This window comes from Mixophyes fleayi, chromosome 2, assembly GCF_038048845.1.
Source record: "Mixophyes fleayi isolate aMixFle1 chromosome 2, aMixFle1.hap1, whole genome shotgun sequence".
NCBI classification, from domain to species: domain Eukaryota; kingdom Metazoa; phylum Chordata; class Amphibia; order Anura; family Limnodynastidae; genus Mixophyes; species Mixophyes fleayi.
This window is the reverse complement of record NC_134403.1, coordinates 153,505,687-153,524,801: the sequence shown is the minus strand read 5'-3', so window position 1 is coordinate 153,524,801 and position 19,115 is coordinate 153,505,687. Positions and strand designations below refer to the sequence as shown.

The following is a 19,115-nucleotide window of genomic DNA, read 5'->3' as shown; positions in this document are numbered from 1 at the left end:
GTACAATGTTAATTACTAGCACTACAATGGGGCTTGGATTATATGTACAGTAAACCTGTTATCCAGTAAGCTACTGCTTGTTGATATCAAAGGCACAAACAAGATCATCATGGGTCTTCTCCAACATTACTGACAGGAGGGCTTCTAAACCGCGTCATAAGGAGGGGAATGGGAGGGGCAGTGTAGGGAATTTGACAATGACATTTTTAAATGTAGTTTAGTATATTTTGGGCATGCTGCGCCAAATTACAGAAAACACCCTTATCCAGAAGAACTCAAATCCCAAGCATTCTGGATAAAAGATCCCATAGCTATATTCCTAGGCTTTTACAGGGGTTTTATGACAAAATAGTATAGGGTTTTAGGAGATCATCATCAGCTATTTATAGAGCACCATTATTTCCGCAGCGCTGTACAGAGAACTCACTCACATCAGTCCCTGCCCCATTGGAGCTTACAGGCTACATTCCCTAACATACACATACAGACCAAAAGAGACTAAGGTCAATTTAATAGCAACCAATTATCCTACTAGTATGTGTTTGGAGTGTGGGAAGAAACCGGAGTACCCGGAGGAAATCCACACAAACACTTGGAGAACATACAGACTCCACACAGATAATACCATGGTCATGAATTGAATTCATGACCCCAGTGCTGTGAGGCAGAAGTGCTAACAACTAAGGTATATAATCCAGTGAAACATGTCTAAAAATAGCACCAAATAATATTCAAATTGTAATTGTAGTCACTAAGTGTTATGCTCAATGATAGAGAACCACTTTTAAATAACACATAACGATTCCATATTGACCTCTGGCAAGCATAATGGAAAAAAATATTTTTTATGCTTTAGAGCTTGTGCACATGGGCATTATTTTTTAACAGTTAAACAGGGAAAAGATGAATGTTCCCATGAAGATCAGCGACACTGGTTCAGTACACACAGAGCGGTCTTACGAAAGCAGATGTCGGGTCATGGACAGAGAAGGTAAAGCATGTTTTGCTTACCTCCATCCCTTTCCTGTCATTAGCCTTGCTAAGATGGTTGTGTGTGCTGCTCCAGTGTCTTTTATTGAGATCAATATTCTCTATGGGAATTTCTACCTCTCCTCCATTCAACTGTCAAAAATGTAATGGAAGAGAGATGGTTTAAATAACATTTAAGTGCATGTAGTTTTAGTGCTGGATTATGGGCATCTTTGCTTTGGAATAGAAAAATGGTATCAATTCTGATATAACCTTGGGAATGACATCAATGCCTGACTTATTCATTTCTAACCCAGTATTTGGAGACTGTTCCTACATCAATGAGATTGTTGACCACCGTAACTATGGACTATCCCAAGGCAGGTGCAGGCATAACCATACTGTCTGAACCAATACACATGTGAGTGATTTTATTTTAAAAATACTATGTAAACCATCTCATGCTATAACACGGGCGTATTCAATTGTTCCTCCGGCCGCCGGAAAAACGAGTGCGTTAAAACTATTACCGTTTATACGGTAATATTGCGCGTAAATACCGTTCATACTAGAGATGGGCGGGTCCGGTTCTCCGAGAACCGAACCCACCCGAACTTTGGGTATCCGAGTACCGAGCTGAGTAGCTCGGTACTCTCCCGCCCGTTCCGAATCCAAATCGAGGCCGAACGTCATTGTGACGTCGGATCTCGGGGCTCTGTTCTCGCGATACTTCAACTTTATAAATACACACCTCCACAGCAATCCATCGCCATTTGACAGAGGGAGAGAACAGGGTGTAGTCACAGGCTGATTAGAGCAGGGACAGAGAATACAATATTGTTCTTGCAATTGCTCTAACCAAAATCGCTAGTGCAGAGAGGAGGATAGAGGTTTATTATTTTTTCTTAATATTTGGCACTCCCTAGCGCTTTTGGGGTGTCCCCCATAATTGTGCATAAATATTTCTGGCTGTCAAAAGTCATATCTGTCAGCAGTATCTACCAAATAATTTTTAGCACTCCTCAGTGCTTTTGGGGTGTCCTCCCTAATTGTGCATTAATATTTCTGGCTTTCAAAAGTTATATCTGTCAGCAGTATCTACTAAATAATTTTTAGCACTGCTTAGTGCTTTTGGGGTGTCCTCCCTAATTGTGCATTAATATTTCTGGCTGTCAAAAGTCATATCTGTCAGCAGTATCTACTAAATAATTTTTAGCACTCCTCAGTGCTTTTGGGGTGTCCTCCCTAATTGTGCATTAATATTTCTGGCTTTCAAAATTTATATCTGTCAGCAGTATCTACTAAATAGTTTTTAGCACTCCTCAGTGCTTTTGGGGTGTCCTCCCTAATTGTGCATTAATATTTCTGGCTGTCAAAAGTCATATCTGTCAGCAGTATCTACTAAATAATTTTTAGCACTCCTCAGTGCTTTTGGGGTGTCCTCCCTAATTGTGCATTAATATTTCTGGCTGTCAAAAGTCATATCTGTCAGCAGTATCTACTAAATAATTTTTAGCACTCCTCAGTGCTTTTGGGGTGTCCTCCCTAATTGTGCATTAATATTTCTGGCTGTCAAAAGTCATATCTGTTAGCAGTATCTACCAAATAATTTTTAGCACTCCCCAGTGGTTTGCGCTCAGAATGGATTCAAAGCAGTCCACATATGATCTGAATGAGCAACCAGGTTCTGTCACCAGTCCTGATGTTAGTGTTCCCAGTACGTCATCTGGCCAATGCGATGTCAAACAACAGAGTGTTTTCAAATTAGTGCAAAAAACAAAAACCAAAAAAAAATTTACTGTATTGAAGCGAAAAAGACGTGTAACTGAGCAAAGTGACGATAAAAAAAAAATTGCAAGTATGCCATTCTACACACGCAGTGGCAAAGAGAGAATGAGGCCTTCACCTTTGGCTATTAGTGGCAGATCCCAAAAATTTACCCAGCCTACAACTACTGTTACGCGTCAAAGCCGAGCTGCAAGATAACAGTGAGGCATTACAGGAGAATATTTGCTCTGATTCACAAATGACAACAATCCCTGTGGAGAGTCCATCCAACAGTGGGATGTCTAATCGTCAGCATTCTGCTGATGTGTGCCTTAATAGCCCGAGTGTAGCCGGTGATACCCAAATTGAGGATGCCACTTTGGAATTAGAAGAGGATGAGGGGGAGATTTGTGTAGGCGACGAGGGCGCTAATGATGATGATAATGATTATGATGCAGACAGATACCAAATTGTCTTTCTCAATTTCTATTTATATTCTAGATTATATAACGGCTGAATAGGTTTCTATTTTACTCCTAGTGGAGAGAGGATCTGATGCAGACAGATACCAAACTGCCTTTGTTCATTTCAATTTATATTGTACAGTATATAACGGCTGAATTTATTAGTATTTTATACAAGTGGAGGGGGGCCTAGAGAGACAGAAACCAAACTGGCTTTCTCCATGTCAATTAATATTGTACAGTCTATAATGGCTGAATTTTTTGGTATTTTATACAAGTGGAGGGGGGCCTAGAGAGACAGAAACCAAACTGGCTTTCTCCATGTCAATTAATATTGTACAGTCTATAATGGCTGAATTTTTTGGTATTTTATACAAGTGGAGGGGGGCCTTGAGAGACAGAAACCAAACTGGCTTTTTCCATTTCTTTACATATTTAACTATAAGTGTAGGGTGTAATATGCATCCAAAGACGATGGCTGCATTGCCAATATGCATAGTTGGAGAGGAAGACAATCTGTTTTGTGTGTAGAATCAATGAAGGCCTACCAACGAAGAATTAAACTGTTTTTTTGGATGATTTATTACCTCAACAATTAGATTACTTGTCTCTAAAACAGTTGGAGCACTAAATTGGGTTAATTTAGGCCCAAAAACATGGATTTTCCAAAAAAATAGCAAAACAAAACCAAACAAAACCAAAACCAAAACCAAAACACACAATGGCGGTTTTGCAAAACCAAAACCAAAACCAAAACACGACGGTAATCCAGATCCAAAACCGAATCCAAAACCAAAACACGGGGGTCAGTGACCATCTCTAGTTCATACGGTAATTTACTCGCTGAATTTCAGCTCGCAGCTCCCCTGAGCTGCAATTCAGCGAGTAATTACCGTATAAACGGTAATAGTTTTAACGCGCTCGTTTTTCCGGCGGCCGGAGGAACAATTGAATACGCCCATTAATGTTTATATTCCTGTTTTAAACCTGCAAAGTCACTAGACCACATTTCAAACATGGGGCACTATTTTGGCCAGCCATATATAACAAGGGTATAGGAAGTCTTGAGAGGGTTCAGAGATTGGCAACCTCATTTAATAAGGAAATGGAGGGTGTGACATTATAATTTAAGAAATAGTAGGCTTATTAAGTTTGTTCTCCTTAGAATGTGCCACAAGTGTAAAATTAGCAATCAAACAATTTTGCCCAGTTAATATAATTATTTATTCATAAAATTTGCCCCATAAGTTAATTATAAATTAATTTTGTCCTTTAATCAATAAATAGTGATTGCCCCCAAAATGTATATGTCACTAGTGCTTCCTCTTGTGTTCTGAATGTCTAGATAGCATAACAATTGAGCAATCTCGCCTCTCACAACCACCACTTTCCTTTTGGACGTGGTGGTTTTTAAAAATGTTCAATCCGGCTGTTTTAATGGCGGTTTTGAAATTTAGCGATTTTAAAACTGCCGGAAAAACAGCCAAAAACTGGCGATTTCATCAAATCGCCTTAATTAAATCTAGCTCTAAGAGTTACCAGTGCTGGGAAACAGTTTGCGATGAAAAGTTACAGTCTTTGGAATAACATATTCAATATCATTATTTTTTATTAAAAGGATTCTATCTATAGTAACTGCATTTTCTCATGCTATCACTCACCATTAAATTCAACACAATTTAAAATCTCTGCTGATCTGTACTCGTCACAGGACTACCATATGTTTAGTAATTTAACCCTGAGATATCCAGATAACAGCAGATATAAAAGGCTAAATGGTTGATGGTCAGCCATGCTATGACTCCTGGAAACATAACTCACCTTAACATAAAATAAGCACACAGACAACAAGTTTTGGCAAATGAGAATCAGTTTTCTTAAAAGGAAACAAACGTATGGTGGAGGAGAAAGCACAAGCAGCTAGTTACAACCAATTCCAAAAAACAACAATGAAGGTCACTCACCCTCTCGGTATAAATCATCTGGGGGACATTTTCCCCCCACGAGCGCACCCTTAATACGATCAGGTATCCATCCATCACAAACTTAGAGGTCCCGCATGCCCTCCTAGGTTGACACAATGCACTAACAAATCCACCCCAGAGGAGGGTGCCTGTAATCGAACCTAAAGCCTGACGCTTCAAAGGGATGTGGACTCTTCAGCTGAATATCTATGCACCCATCAGCAAAAAGCCTCTGGCTGCCAATGCTTTCCAGACACACTGGGGGCCATAAGGGACAAAGGCCCACCACCATACTCAACCTAACCAAATCTCTTCAAGCTCTCATAAATGCTTTCAATGAAAAAACCTACCCCCTCCTCTGTCTAATGCATGGCATCTGGCCTCTAACTGTGCCGAAAACAATATCTGATCCGTGAGCGTTCAATCTGATTACCACTAATATAGCGCAGAAATCGGGAAACCATAAAATTTACCTTGCTCTGCATTTTCTCCACCACTCTGCCATCAGAAAAATTCCTCCACGCATGCCTAGGAATATTACCAGAACAATAGCTCACTAAATGAGCCCACCTGGAAACCATGACAGTCAGATCCACCTACATTCGTAAAGAAAGAACAAAGTGTCATGGCCAAAATGATCATCTCCCAAATGAACAATAAGACATTGCAGGGACACCCCACCTAGCCATCTCCTTCTCAAAAAGAGCATGAAAACCAGGCCAGAGTAGACCCCTCAGAGTAGGCCCCAACCATACCACAACTACTGGACCCTAAAAGAAAGAAGAGTCCCCAGCCAACTAACGCAAAGCAGCCCAATGCAAATAGGATTGGTCAATCACCCCCGATTTCCAGTGGCCTCTGATGACCTGTAATGCAGGAAAAAGAAAACTCAGATGACAAACACCCAATAAGTACAGCACATGCCAGTCAACAGTGAAAAATGGGGAAAGCAACACTACAGGAACCATCCACCCCACTGGATGAAGAAGAGAAGAGAAGGGGCAGGAAAAAGCGGAAAATCAAAAAGAGAGTAAAACCAATAAGAGAAGAATGGGTAAAACCATAAAAACCTCAAGAGCCAATAGCCAATGAAGCTCTTATTTAAAAATTAGGTCAAAATCCTTTCTCAACCTTGCTTCCAAATACAACATGTAGCCAAAACCCTGTGTCACCAGAAGCCAGAAAGAAGAGAGAGCATTAAAAAACAGTAAAGCAGAACAGTAGAGAAGGCCGCACATACCATTAAAATGCATTAGGTTTCCATCTTCCCAACCGTTGGATACTCTGAGCTGAGACTCCAGCAATGGCCGCTGATGTAGCAACCCTAATCCGAAAGGAATACATGTCAAAACACAGACTATCCAAACCAAGTGAGCATAACAGAGAACTGGTATTTAGCTAGAGGGGAACTATCCTGGTGAATCAACCATGAACCCCCAACCCTGTGGCCAAACCCGGGCATACTCCACTACGATAGCCACAGGGCAGATGTAAACATTTCCTTGAGAGGACAGGGGAACCCACCGCTCTTTCTCCAACTGGTCTGTTGAAGACCACTGGACCATACATATGATCGAGGAGTCAGAATTAACTACGTGGTTAGCACGCATTCCGGAGGATGTGGCCAATAAGCTTGCAAACCATAAAAGCACCAAAAACCCCCAGCATAGCAGGGCCATCATTGATCTGGCTGGATGGGATGTATGTGCAACCACCCTTGTAATGCTTTAGAGATGACAACACTATCATACAGATCAACCTGGCCATTCCACTTAGTACAAGGATATGCCTGCTAGGAAAGCAGCCAGCACATCCAGGATCTACCTCCACGATATTTAGCCCAAATAGAAGCGCATGCACCTGTGCAATTCTTTACCATCTCTTTTTTTTATTTGGTATCTAACAAGCAGGAGTTGGCACCCAGTACACCTGTGAGCAAACTACAAAAACCAGGGGGGAATAACAACATACCTCTAGCTAGCGTTCGCACCCCACACTACGCTGAGAAAGCTACAAAACTGGGGGAGGAGGCGGACATGCCTCGAACAGGTGTTGGCACCCAAAGCACCTGTGAGGTAACTCCAAAACCAGGGGGAAGCAAAACATGCCTCACGCAGGCATTGGCAGAGCACCCGCAGTGGAGCTCCAAAATAGGGAGGGAAGCCGGGCAACTTTTCTTATGGACTAGAAACAGAACACCTACACCAACCGAAACCAGGTCCACCGCTGCCCAGCCAGCTTGTTCTTCCATCTCCTGTAGACACGAAGCATGGGGCACCTGAACCACAGAGACACCTGCTGAAGCAGAAAGGTTAGCACCTACAGCATAAACAGCAGAACTGGGAGTGTTCGAGGGCAAAAAGAGGACAGCACAAAACTATACGGGAACCCTGGATAGGGATAAGAGGGAATATCACCAGACCCCATGGCAGGAGCTGAAACACTAGAGGTAGATACGGCAACCCCAGGAGAGGCAGAGCAGGGCAAGTGGGTCCACAGAAAAGACTGAGGAAAAGGCCCCACCAGGGGCATGAAGGCAGCTCCAGGGCAAGATAGGAATAGGGTTGGTGAATAACGGCACAGAAAATCCATTGTGAAAAAAAATGTAAAAAATATATAGAGATATTTCATGAGGTGCTGCCCAAGAGTATGACAGAGTAATCTATTGTGAATAGAATATATTTATAGCAAGAAGGAAAAATCCACCTATTGGGAGCTCTCAAAAGGCCTAACACATTATTTAAAATTAAATAATCCATTTCACCATGTCATCAGAGATAATACAAGCTAAATAGAAAAATAATTAAATATTTGGTGAAAAAATTAAGAAAGTGTATAAAAAAATGTCTCTTGACATTAGTTTAGAATTCCGTTAGGGGATCAGATCTGTATTATCATGTGCGTTCATTCATGTCACCATTGTATGCTACATCAAGTAATTCCTTCAGTTCAGAAATATACCCCAGAAGTAGCCATTATATTAGGGTTTATATTAACTGTCTTTGACCCGTCTGCATTTGTTGCAATAATTAATATGTAGGATATATTGATTAGATTTAGAGATGACATACAGCAATGGCATTCATTAGATTATTCATCCATGCATATGTGTTGTTTGAATACTATGATAACCTTGAAAATATTGAAAATTTTAAATCCAAACATTGCTGATAAAATGGTGCAGCAGATCAAAACAATGCTGCAATTCATCACCCTGGATGCAAACAGCAAGTGTTATACCTATTACTTCTATAAGTAGCTGTGAAGTCGTTTCACAATATTCATTCATGTGCTCTCACAGCTGTCTCTGCTGTGAGGCACATATTGGTGCACCAATATTTCCTAACTATTGACACCGCAATATCATAGCATGCCCTAATGCTGAGCTGGTAAGATAATGATCACTTACGGCTCATTGGATTGGACAACGGAGCAGCACTTGCATTATAACACTGCACCATATCCTGCCTATATCATCATCATCAACATTTATATAGCGCCAGCAGATTCCATAGTGCTTTACAATTGGGAACAAACAGTAATAAAACAATACTGTATAATACATACATACATACATACATAGAGGTAAGAAAACCTTGCTCGCAAGCTTACAATCTATGGTACAATGGTTTGATACACAAGAGTAAGTGCCACATCCTATTGAATATTTGTCCAGCTAGAATGCAAAGGTTACAAAGTAGTTAGTGGGCTGTATGCTCGGTCACACAACTATGTTAGTCAGAGGGTTGTTGTCTTGTGTTAGCTGTGTAGAGGGTGGTAATAGGGTAAACTAGGGAGATTAAGAGGGTGGTAGAGGAATACTATAAGCTTGTCTGAAGAGGTGGGCTTTCAGAGAATGCTTGAAGGTTTGAAGACTAGAGGAAAGTCTTGTGGTGCGAAGGAGTGAAGTCCCTAAATTGGGTGCAGCCTATATGCAGGGCTATACCTAAACAGTCAGCACGCTTCCCATTAGTGTCATCTGAACAGCTTAAAACTTTATACAGCACAGCCAGAAGTGACAGGGGAAGCACAGCTGCACCAGTCCCTAGCACACATATGGAGGAAGGAAGAACTATATTTATTAGGAAGGGAGATGGTGGTGAGCAGCAGGCACTAGGGAGGTGGGAGTTCGCCCACATGCCGTAAGCTACCTCCCTGTGCTAGCACCGCCACAGGCTACCTCATCTGCCCGCTGGCAGCTGCGGGCTGGCCCTGGACTGCACGCAAGCACCCAGAACCTATAACAGATGACAGCCATGGACGGATGGGTAGCTGTCTGTCCGCAAGCACCCCGCCAGCCAAACAGTGCGGGGAGATGACCTCAGCAGTCGCATGTCCAGAAACAGCGCTGCCAGGGGAAGAAGTGGAGCAGAGAGGGGGTGGGGTAAACGAACTGGAAACTTAGAGGTGGAAGTGGAGAAAGACAGTCAGAAATGGGGCAAAAGAATACTAATGTGACAAGGAAGCTAAGAGAAATTGAACAAGAAATGATGCCGTGAAAAAGAGGCAGAAAAGAAACACTGAAAATGAGACAGAAAAAGAGGCACAGAAAGAGAAGGCTGCACAGAAATCACCCAGAAAACCACAGTACAAGAAGAAAAACAGGGACAGACAGCGAAATAAAAGGGGAGCATAAAGAAAGGTGAGTACTACTTATCAAACTTACACAGGATCTAAGAGTTCATAAGTTCACAGGATATTTATGACCAGGTCACTTAAGCAACTCCCATTGTGACACAACGTGGAAGTATCCAAGTAATTCTGTCATGCCCCTTTTTCTTACCTCTTTCAGGTATAGGAGCCTATACCAGACTGGATCCCAAAGCTCAGGCTTTGATTCTCCTTCGGACTGATGACCATCCCTCTGTTGTAAAATGTCACAGTGCGTACACAACGCACCGTGTATATTATGAGCCCTAACACAGGCTACTCTATGCAAGCATAGTCAACACTGGGTCCAGATAGGGGTTAATAAGAAAATAAAAAATAAAATATAGCAGACTAAGTACTATAAATAAACTTACTGTATATCCAAGACCAAGAGATATACCGGTACGTGTATTCAGCAGTGCTTGGGCGGAGCAAGGGGGCGTGACCAAGCACAGGTAAGACTGTAAAGGCTACGTCATTGGTCACAGCCCTGGAGAAGAGCGGGAGAAGAAGAGCGGCCGCATCGACATTCATCTGACAAGGATGCGGTGCGCCCCAGGTACCAGCACACAGAAGCGGCAGGTTCTTGCCCAGTATGGCACGGACAACACAGAGGCTGCCGCCGTGCAAGAGAAAAGAAGAGCGGTGATATCAGCAGTCATCGGACCACCCACAGAGGCTGCAGGTGCCCACAGATGAGCGGGAGAGACCGGAGAACAGGTATGTAGGACCCTCACTCGAGTATAAGCCGAGGGGGGCTTTTTCAGCATAAAAAATGTGCTGAAAAAGTCGTCTTATACACGAGTATATACGGTATGTGTGTGTGTGTGTTTGTATGAGTACAAAAGGGACGTAAATGTAATGGGGCGGGATAGTTGGCACCCTAGCAGTAGTGTAAGATAGGATTCCATAGGCCCGGTGGTTTTGGTAGAGAGGCGATGGTGCCCCCAGTAGTGTTGGAATGAAACAAGGGATATGGGGCTAAGACTGCATAAAAGCATGGGTTTAATCTATTTGCTTGTGGCATAAGGTTTTACCACAGAAACAGATAAGTAGCAGTATTGTAGGGAAGTATTACCACAAGCCCTTCAATATGCAATGTTATTCAACATGTCAGAAAATAGATAACAATTTAGGAATATTGTTTCAACAATATCAGCAGTATGCAAACATAAATCACTAACACATAGGTCACTGAATAAATATATCTCATTAAGAAGTGAGGCACTAGTGCTACAGTGAAATAGATTTCACTAGAGTAACACTTTTTGAAAGGCAACTGGTGGCTAACGGGTTAATTACACTAAGTGCTGCTTCAGCAGATTATCTAGACAAATCAATCACAATAGACTTTTAGTGCAATTATACATATTGCATTTATCACACAAAAATCAGTTGAGATGCAACAAGGGTTAATCTATCAATTGGAATAAGCAGATCTCTCCCAGCAAGAGTTAAACAACTTGCAACTTGCTATTTTTTCACCTTGCATTGAATACTGTTTTGTAGTTGTACGGCGCTGCGGAAATCTTGTGGCGCCTAATAAATAAATCATAATAATAATAATAGTAATAATAATAATAATTAATTCTCTCCTGGGCAACTATTTTGGCAGTTTTATGAAAGGATGAAACGTCTGATGCAATATAGACAGAGTCTTGTGACAAATGATTTCTCTCTATGTCCCTGGCACCCTGCATCAGTTTGCAGATAAACTTTAAATACAGCAGATTTGGCTGGAATAAGCTCTTCCTTCAGACAGCACCATAACCTCTCAATAGCAATGTTACAGTCCCGGTCACAGTTTTTAATAGCACAACTTGATGTCTCACTTGTTTCACTTTAGTAACATAGCAATGCAAAATAAACCATAAACTTAACTGTATTCATGAGTCCTTTTGACATCTGATGTGCAGTGTCAGGGCATGGTCTTTTCCTTTACCCCAAAGATGCTTCCTTCTGGGGTTGCTTTTAAAGTTGGAACATTTGCTGTAAACATTCCTCGAGGCAATAATCCAAAAAATGCATGGAATGGCTCCTTGTGGGTGGATCCTCCTTGAGCAGTAATACAGCACAGCTCACTGCAACCATCAGCCTCCAACAGTCTGTTTTTGGCTCTTCCCCTTTTCCTAAAGAATATCCTGGTCCCTTCTAGTACATTCAAGTCTCAAAATGCCTGTTTTCCATGTGCTTTTGTTACTTGTTGCAGTGTCTATCTGTCTCTGCAGGCTTCTAGTGCAGTCTGGGATCCTAGTATGTAGCTTCGGGCTCTAGTTTGCAGTTTGTCCACCCCAAAATGGCTATTTGCAATGAACTTCCCAGAGGCACTGAATGAGTACATGTAGTTATATACCTGTGACTTGCTGTGGATTACATAAAGGCAATGGACATCGAGAATAAACCATTTTTGCTGTGTGAGTTTTGCAGCTAAATAAGTCATTTCAAAGAGGTGCGAGATTCTAGCAACACAATCTTTAAATTCTGCTTTGCCATGCTGTACTGTATTTGTAATGTACTTGTAGTATATGAATAGAGTTGGGTTGACGATAGTCAATTACTTCTGCTGTATGATGTAGTTGATGTAGGACTGAGAAGATCAAATTCTGCCAGTGGAACAAACAAAACTGAATATTTTGTAGATCCTTTTGAAAATTTCTCAACTCTAAAATGTACCTTTAAAGTTTATAGTGCAAAATAGCATGTAAAAGCTAAAAACAAAGACATAAAATAAGTTGACCTTCATGATACTATTTATCATTACATGGCTATATACAAAAGTCCCTTGCACAAAACACTATTACTCATACATTAATTTATCAAACATAACTGTAAAAATTGATTTTTAAAAAATACAGAAAAAATAGCACAATGATGAGTAAAAATGTCTAAAGAAATGCTCTCTCTCTCTTACTCTTTTTTTTAAATGGTATGGATAATTACCACCATAAACCACTAGATGGTGAAAAAGTCAAATAAATCTAAAAGAGGAAACAAACTGTAATCATGCATCACACTCAGGGTAATATATGAACACTTGTTCACTGATTTATATAAATACATTTTTCTAATGCCTAAGTGTATCTTTAAATCTACGATAATAAAGTGTAAGAAATACATTTAATTTCTATTGCTATTTCAAAACCTGCCTAACACGCCTCTTTCTGCTGTCGCTCTCAATGTCAGCCTGGTGTTCCAGTACTGTGCCTATGCTTCATCCAGGCTCGGACTGGCCTGCAGGGCAGCAGGACTATCCACCGGTAGGCCCCGCCACGTTATAGCCACGCCTCCTCCGTTGTTAGGGAGGAGCTAAGAAAACAGCTGACTCCCGACTTGCATACAATTCATCTATTGGACATATGCGAGAACAGGAAGGGACAGATGAGTTCCGCAGTGGAACGCAGGCCATTTTCTCTCCAACAGTAACAAGCACGGGCCACGAGAAACATCCTCTGATTTCAGTACACTGGGTACCCGGCCACCATCTCTATATACATTGAAACTGTAAGTAAACAAAGTTAAATTTGAAAGCATCGCAGCAATAACCATGTGATATATGTGGACAGTGATCTGAATATTTTTATTTCACTAGCAGAGACTTAAAGAAATACCAATTCCCATCTACTGGACTTGTATGCTATGAACATTATTTTATTGAGATATCAGTGACTGTGTTATATCTGGATCAATGCAGCATTTATACCCACTGCCATTTGCCTCCCAGTAGCTAGACTAGGTCTATATACCTAGGGTTGTCTGATTTTTTATGTATGTTCAATTGATGCCATACCATATGTATGTATATAGAAATCAATGCCTCATAATATAAATACTGTGGTTTAATTGGAGTATTTTATTTGTCTATATTAATGTATTTTTATGTATTTCAACCAGGATTCAATAAATTGTAATAAAACTAACATTAAATGTTATCCCACTAATTGAACCGATCCTCTTGTTCACAGCCTAATACAAGATATAGAAAAATACGAATTGTATTCAAGATAAAAGAATACAAATTTTATTATTAGTATTACACTTGGAATAATACATAAGTCAATGAGCGCTTAACTTTCAGTATATTATTAATTCGTAGGGAGGGATAACCTGTGTTAATGCTGCTCTTGCAACAGTAGGGGTAGAGCGCAACTCCTCCCCCCCCCCCCCCGTTTTTGCCAAACACTCCCGTTAAACACACTACCACACAGGTGCAGAGAGCCGCGTCTGGGCTCTCTGAACCTGCGCGGTAGTGTGTTTTTCACTTTGAGCAGGGCAGATGAGAGTAGGAGTTCCGGATATCCAACCGCCCAGAGGAGCATGAGCAGGTTAGTAACTAAGTGCGCAGTCAGCCTTTCATTTTAAAAGAGAAGGATGAGCACACTGCATTCTTTATATACTACACTATGGTGCAAGCTGTCCATCGTGGGCTGACCACTCTCCCTTTAGTGTCTAGTCTCGCCTCTATGATGGCTGGCCACATCCCCTCTGGTGGGCCCCTAGAGTTGCAGTCCCCCGGTGGACCCTTCATGCCCCAGTCCGACACTGGCTTCATCTCATATTGGACTTTCCCAGTTTATATATATGATCACAATGTTGGTTATGAGGGATTTGTAGCAGGGCTCTTATGGTGAGCAGATGCCAGGGTGTCTGTGTGGAAATAGGTGAGGAAATAATCTGGTTAATGAGGAATATGTGAGGGTTTATTTATTTAGAATAATTTTATTTTTTTGTCTGTGTTTTTATTCAAAGATTTTCCCCTAGGGAATTTAGCTCTGCGCTGAACAGACCAAGGTTGGTTGTCATTATGGCAGATGTATCCTATGCTGCGGGATTCCCTGCTATAGTGGCACCAGCCCTGCCTGTTGTAGTGTAATTCTGGTATTCAAATTTTGAAGAGACCCAATGCTTTTTGTCACACACTGATGTTGCCGATACCAGCCAATTTTTCACATACCAGCACTAATTCTTGCAGTACTTTTTCGGGGGAAAGGAATCGGCAAGTGTATACTTTTTTAAAAAAATATATTTATTCACACATGTAGAATTGGCCACATATTAATGTCAACAAAAAAAACACAAGACAGCTAAACTAAAGTGCTAATTAACAAGTGTCTATAGAAAACCTATACAACTATACTCATCTTTTTTTCCCCTCTCTACTTGGGTCCCTATCAAAAATAATGAGGATGTGCCAAGGTTTTTATCGATGTGGGATCACAATCCTGTGTGTTTTGAAAGCTAATGGAAAAAAGGCATGTTTTAAAGCCAAACAAGTTTTAAGGTGAAAAATGCAGTTTGCTGTAACCTGCATACAACACTTTCCCTGGAGGCAAAAGAGTGGAATATCTTGCTCGCCCTTCCTGGCCTGGACTCCCCAAGGGGGATGTGGACTTACCTTTCCTCTGGTGTCTAGGGCTCCTTGTACATAACTGACCGCCTCACTCTATCAATTTTGAAGCCCCAGATAAGTGAAAGACTGTCCTCATGATGGTCTTGCAGACCGCAGCAAGAGGATGCGAGGCTTGTACTACAGAATGTGAAGAATCTTGTTGCGTTGCACCATTGGTTTCCCTTCGATGGTGAGTTCTCTGAGGTTCCCCAAACCAATTTTCTGACAAACTGTCGCCAGTCTTTCTTCCCAACGTTTCAGGGCTTTCTCCTCTCCACCAAACCAAACTCCCAGAATCTTGGTGAAGTCTGAAGCTTGGAATGACAGATGCCACTTCCCAAAGTTGACCTTTGCCCCTGAATCTCGACTAAAGGTCTTGCAGGTCTGGAGGAGCGCTGTCACCAAACGCTGGTCAGCACAGAAGACAGTGACATTGTCCATGTCTGTCTGGACCTGACGCAGTGATACCTCTTATCTCTGGATTTTGTCTGATGCACATCACAAAGAGCTCTACACAACAAACAAAAAGGAGAGGTAAAAGAGGACACAACAGATAAAGGGTCAGTCTTCCAGCCATTCACCAACACTGAGCCGTAAATGTCTAGGTACATAACATATGAATAAAATATTTCTCCTCAAGCAACCAATTTTCCGCCCGCAGCATCCCACTTTTCTCACTGAGTTCAGAGTTAGATGTTTGCAATGGCAATATATTTGCTTCAGTTTTCTGTATCTTAGCTTGAATTTGCTTAGGTCATGATCTCCAGTTTCTTTTTATGTTGGGCCATTGTATTTGCTGTTTCCTAACTTTTCACGTTCTGTATTCAAATGATCTTGTAGCTCGTTTATTTCTCTCTTCATGGGCTCTATACGCTGCTGGTATCGTAAACATTCCACTTGTGTAGCTTCAATTCTTGTTTCAGCAATTTCGTTTTCTCGTCTAACAAATCTGAGAATTTCTATGCCTTGCTCCTGAGACTGTCCTTCCTCACTTAAAGAGATATTTAGAGCTCCCCTTGAACAGAGTTAACTGAGGGCTTCATAGTCTTGGTGCTGTGTCCTTTGGGCCTCCTTAACGACTAAATGCTGTTGCCTCTGGAGCTTCTCAATATCCAACTGCTGTTGCCTTAGGTGTTACTCAATATCCAACTGCTGTTGCCTCTGGGACTCCTCAATAGCTTACTGCTGCACCCTGGTAGCTTCTCACAGAGTTTTAACTGCATTCTCTATCTTAGGGCACCATAACGCAGTCTTTTTCCTAAATCCAAATAAATAGGTATCTGGCACTTTAACAGAAACATCATCCTACAACTCTGCATATTGTAAAGGGTCATCGTTCAACACAACACAATTGTATTGCAAGTCCTGGTTTTTGTCTCTCGCAATATTGAGACTTTGCAACACACTGATGTGCAATCTTTCTCGTTCTTTCCCAGTGTAGGTTGAAAAGCAGCCAATTTTATCTTCATAGAGAACTTTTTCACTTTACTCAGGAGGTGTGGCACTACAATACCCAGCATGTGTCACAATAAACTTTGCACAGTTTCTAGACCATGCCCAACTTGTCTGTTGCAGATTCACATGCTAACACTGAACAAACCAGCTTTACAGCAATTAACACAACCTAGGGGTATATTTACTAAACAATTGCGGGTTTGAAAAAGTGGAGATGTTGCCTATAGCAACCAATCAGATTCTAGCTATCATTTTGTAGAATGCACTAAATAAATGATAGCTAGAATCTGATTGGTTGCTATAGGCAACATCTCGACTTTTTCAAACCCGCAGTTTAGTAAATCTAGCCCCTAGTCTATGAAAACACTTGATTTATTTGCAGCGCATAATTTTTTTAACTGCTGCTGAATGGTTTTGCACACATTTACTCTCTTTAACACATAAATATCCACTTGACACTGACAAGTTTACTTCCGCCCACATAACATGCACAAACCTTTCATCATCATCTTCATCAGCTATTTATATAGCGCAACTAATTCCGCAGCGCTGTACAGAGAACTCACTCACATCAGTCCCTGCCCCATTGGAGCGTACAGTCTAAATTCCCTACCACATTCAAACATACAGACAGACAGACAGACAAAGAGAGAGTATAGGATCAATTTTATAACAGCCAATTAACCTACTAGTATGTTTTTGGAATATGGGAGGAAACTGGAGCACCCGGAGGAAACACACGCAAACACAGGGAGAATATACAAACTCCACACAGATAAAGCCATGGTCAGGAATCGAACTCGTGAACCCAGGCAGAAGTGCTAGCCACTAAGCTACCGTGCTCCTCACCTTTAAATGAAAGCCTTTCTCCACTGTGTTTGTCACTTTAAATTTTCCATGCAATTTTTATGGCTGCAATATGAAGTGCAGTTGCTTGCATTCTCCACCATATGTCATAAGACTGTATTTCGGTTACCGCCTTCTGGGGTAGATAGCTGCACTTCAGACAGATCAGCCAAGGATATCACACCCGTCAATTGCTTTGGCTTAGCTAGCCGCAGCTAGTTTTATTCATCATATTCAAAACAAACAAACATAAACAAATGTTCCTAGCCTGTCTCCTAGCACAGGAACAACATCTCTCAAGTGAAAGACCTTGTGTCCTGCACACCCAAAACATCAGCACTTACTGGTTACCAATATCAGCGGCTCTCAGGAGGCATCCATCCTCCCCATTCTAAGAGACTGACTGAGCTGCCTTGCAGCCTTTTTCCAGCACCACACAGGTACAACTCCTGATTACCAGCAGAGTGTCTTGGTAATTTGGAAGGTAGGAATGGGCCTTATGAATGGAGCCCACATTTCTCTCTCCATTCATACCCCAGGGACCTTTATACCGATAAATTTAAATCCCGTAGATTATATTTTCACTGTGCCATCCATGTCACCCACACCATACCAGAGATCTCTAAATCAAAGCTTCCCCATAAACACTTGCAGAACAGGGAGGGATCAACTGTCTCTGGGGCACAGATTGGCCTATGTTCCACTATGCAACATTAAATGAATCAAGTTGTCTATACAAATATCAATCTGTGAATTTAACATTTTTCAGCATATGTGCTTGAGGTGGAGCATCCGATTATTCAATGTATGTTCCCCCTTTCTTGTAGAATCTCACAACTCCCTTTTCAATACCAGGAAGGGTTGCTAGTCTGTCAAAATACAAAAATTGCAATAACATATGTTTAACTGTTCCAAGAAAGGATGGGGTAAGAGATATACAATTATGCCTCTACTCCAAATCCAGATCTTAATGATCAAAATTGGAGGATAAGATGGCTAGTGACTCCTTTACCAGACTTCCTAATTTTGTCACACTCTCACATTTTGTAATAAAACGTTGCATGATAATGTTTATTTTAGGCATCTGCTCAATTCCCCAGAAAAGATATGTCCTCTTTGGCTCTGAGATATGTATGCAATGTTAATAGTTTTGAAATGGACTTCCAGAAGCACAGCAGATTGTAAAGCTTTCATAGAGCCATCAAAATATTTGAGCAAAGCTTCCTGAAGATTCAAGATCGATTCCATTTCTTTACCAACTATTAATGCATCTAACCCAAAGTTTATCTGGATTAGATTGTAATAAGTTCATTTAAAGTCTGGTTCTGTATTTATTAGTCCTCAAAAAGTTCAGTAGCTTTGGAAGAGAGTAAGTGAAGTGTCTTATGTGCAAATACATTTAAAAATGTGAATTTGGGAGACCATATTTAGATTTTAATTCCTGAAAACGTAAAAATAGTGTCCCCTAAGTCTTTGATGGCCTTGATGCCTTTTCCTTCCACTGTTGTTGTAGTATGTTGTTGATTATGTGTGAAATAATGTGCTTTCTGTGAAGATGTAATAAGACTGCCGGTGAATAAGGGGAAAACTGCCTCTTCTAAATATTTATTAGTA

The 19,115-nt window shown here is 41.1% G+C and overlaps 2 protein-coding genes across 2 annotated transcripts in view; one reads left to right on the top strand and one right to left on the bottom strand.

The window, feature by feature from the left end:
- Positions 1-19,115, bottom strand: part of LOC142141621 (uncharacterized) — a 939,875-nt gene that overhangs the window by 454,880 nt on the left and 465,880 nt on the right. The gene's annotated exons all lie outside the window — the stretch shown is intronic.
- The window catches only part of CYBB (cytochrome b-245 beta chain), a 73,902-nt gene that overhangs the window by 3,891 nt on the left and 50,896 nt on the right, over positions 1-19,115 (top strand). The gene's annotated exons all lie outside the window — the stretch shown is intronic.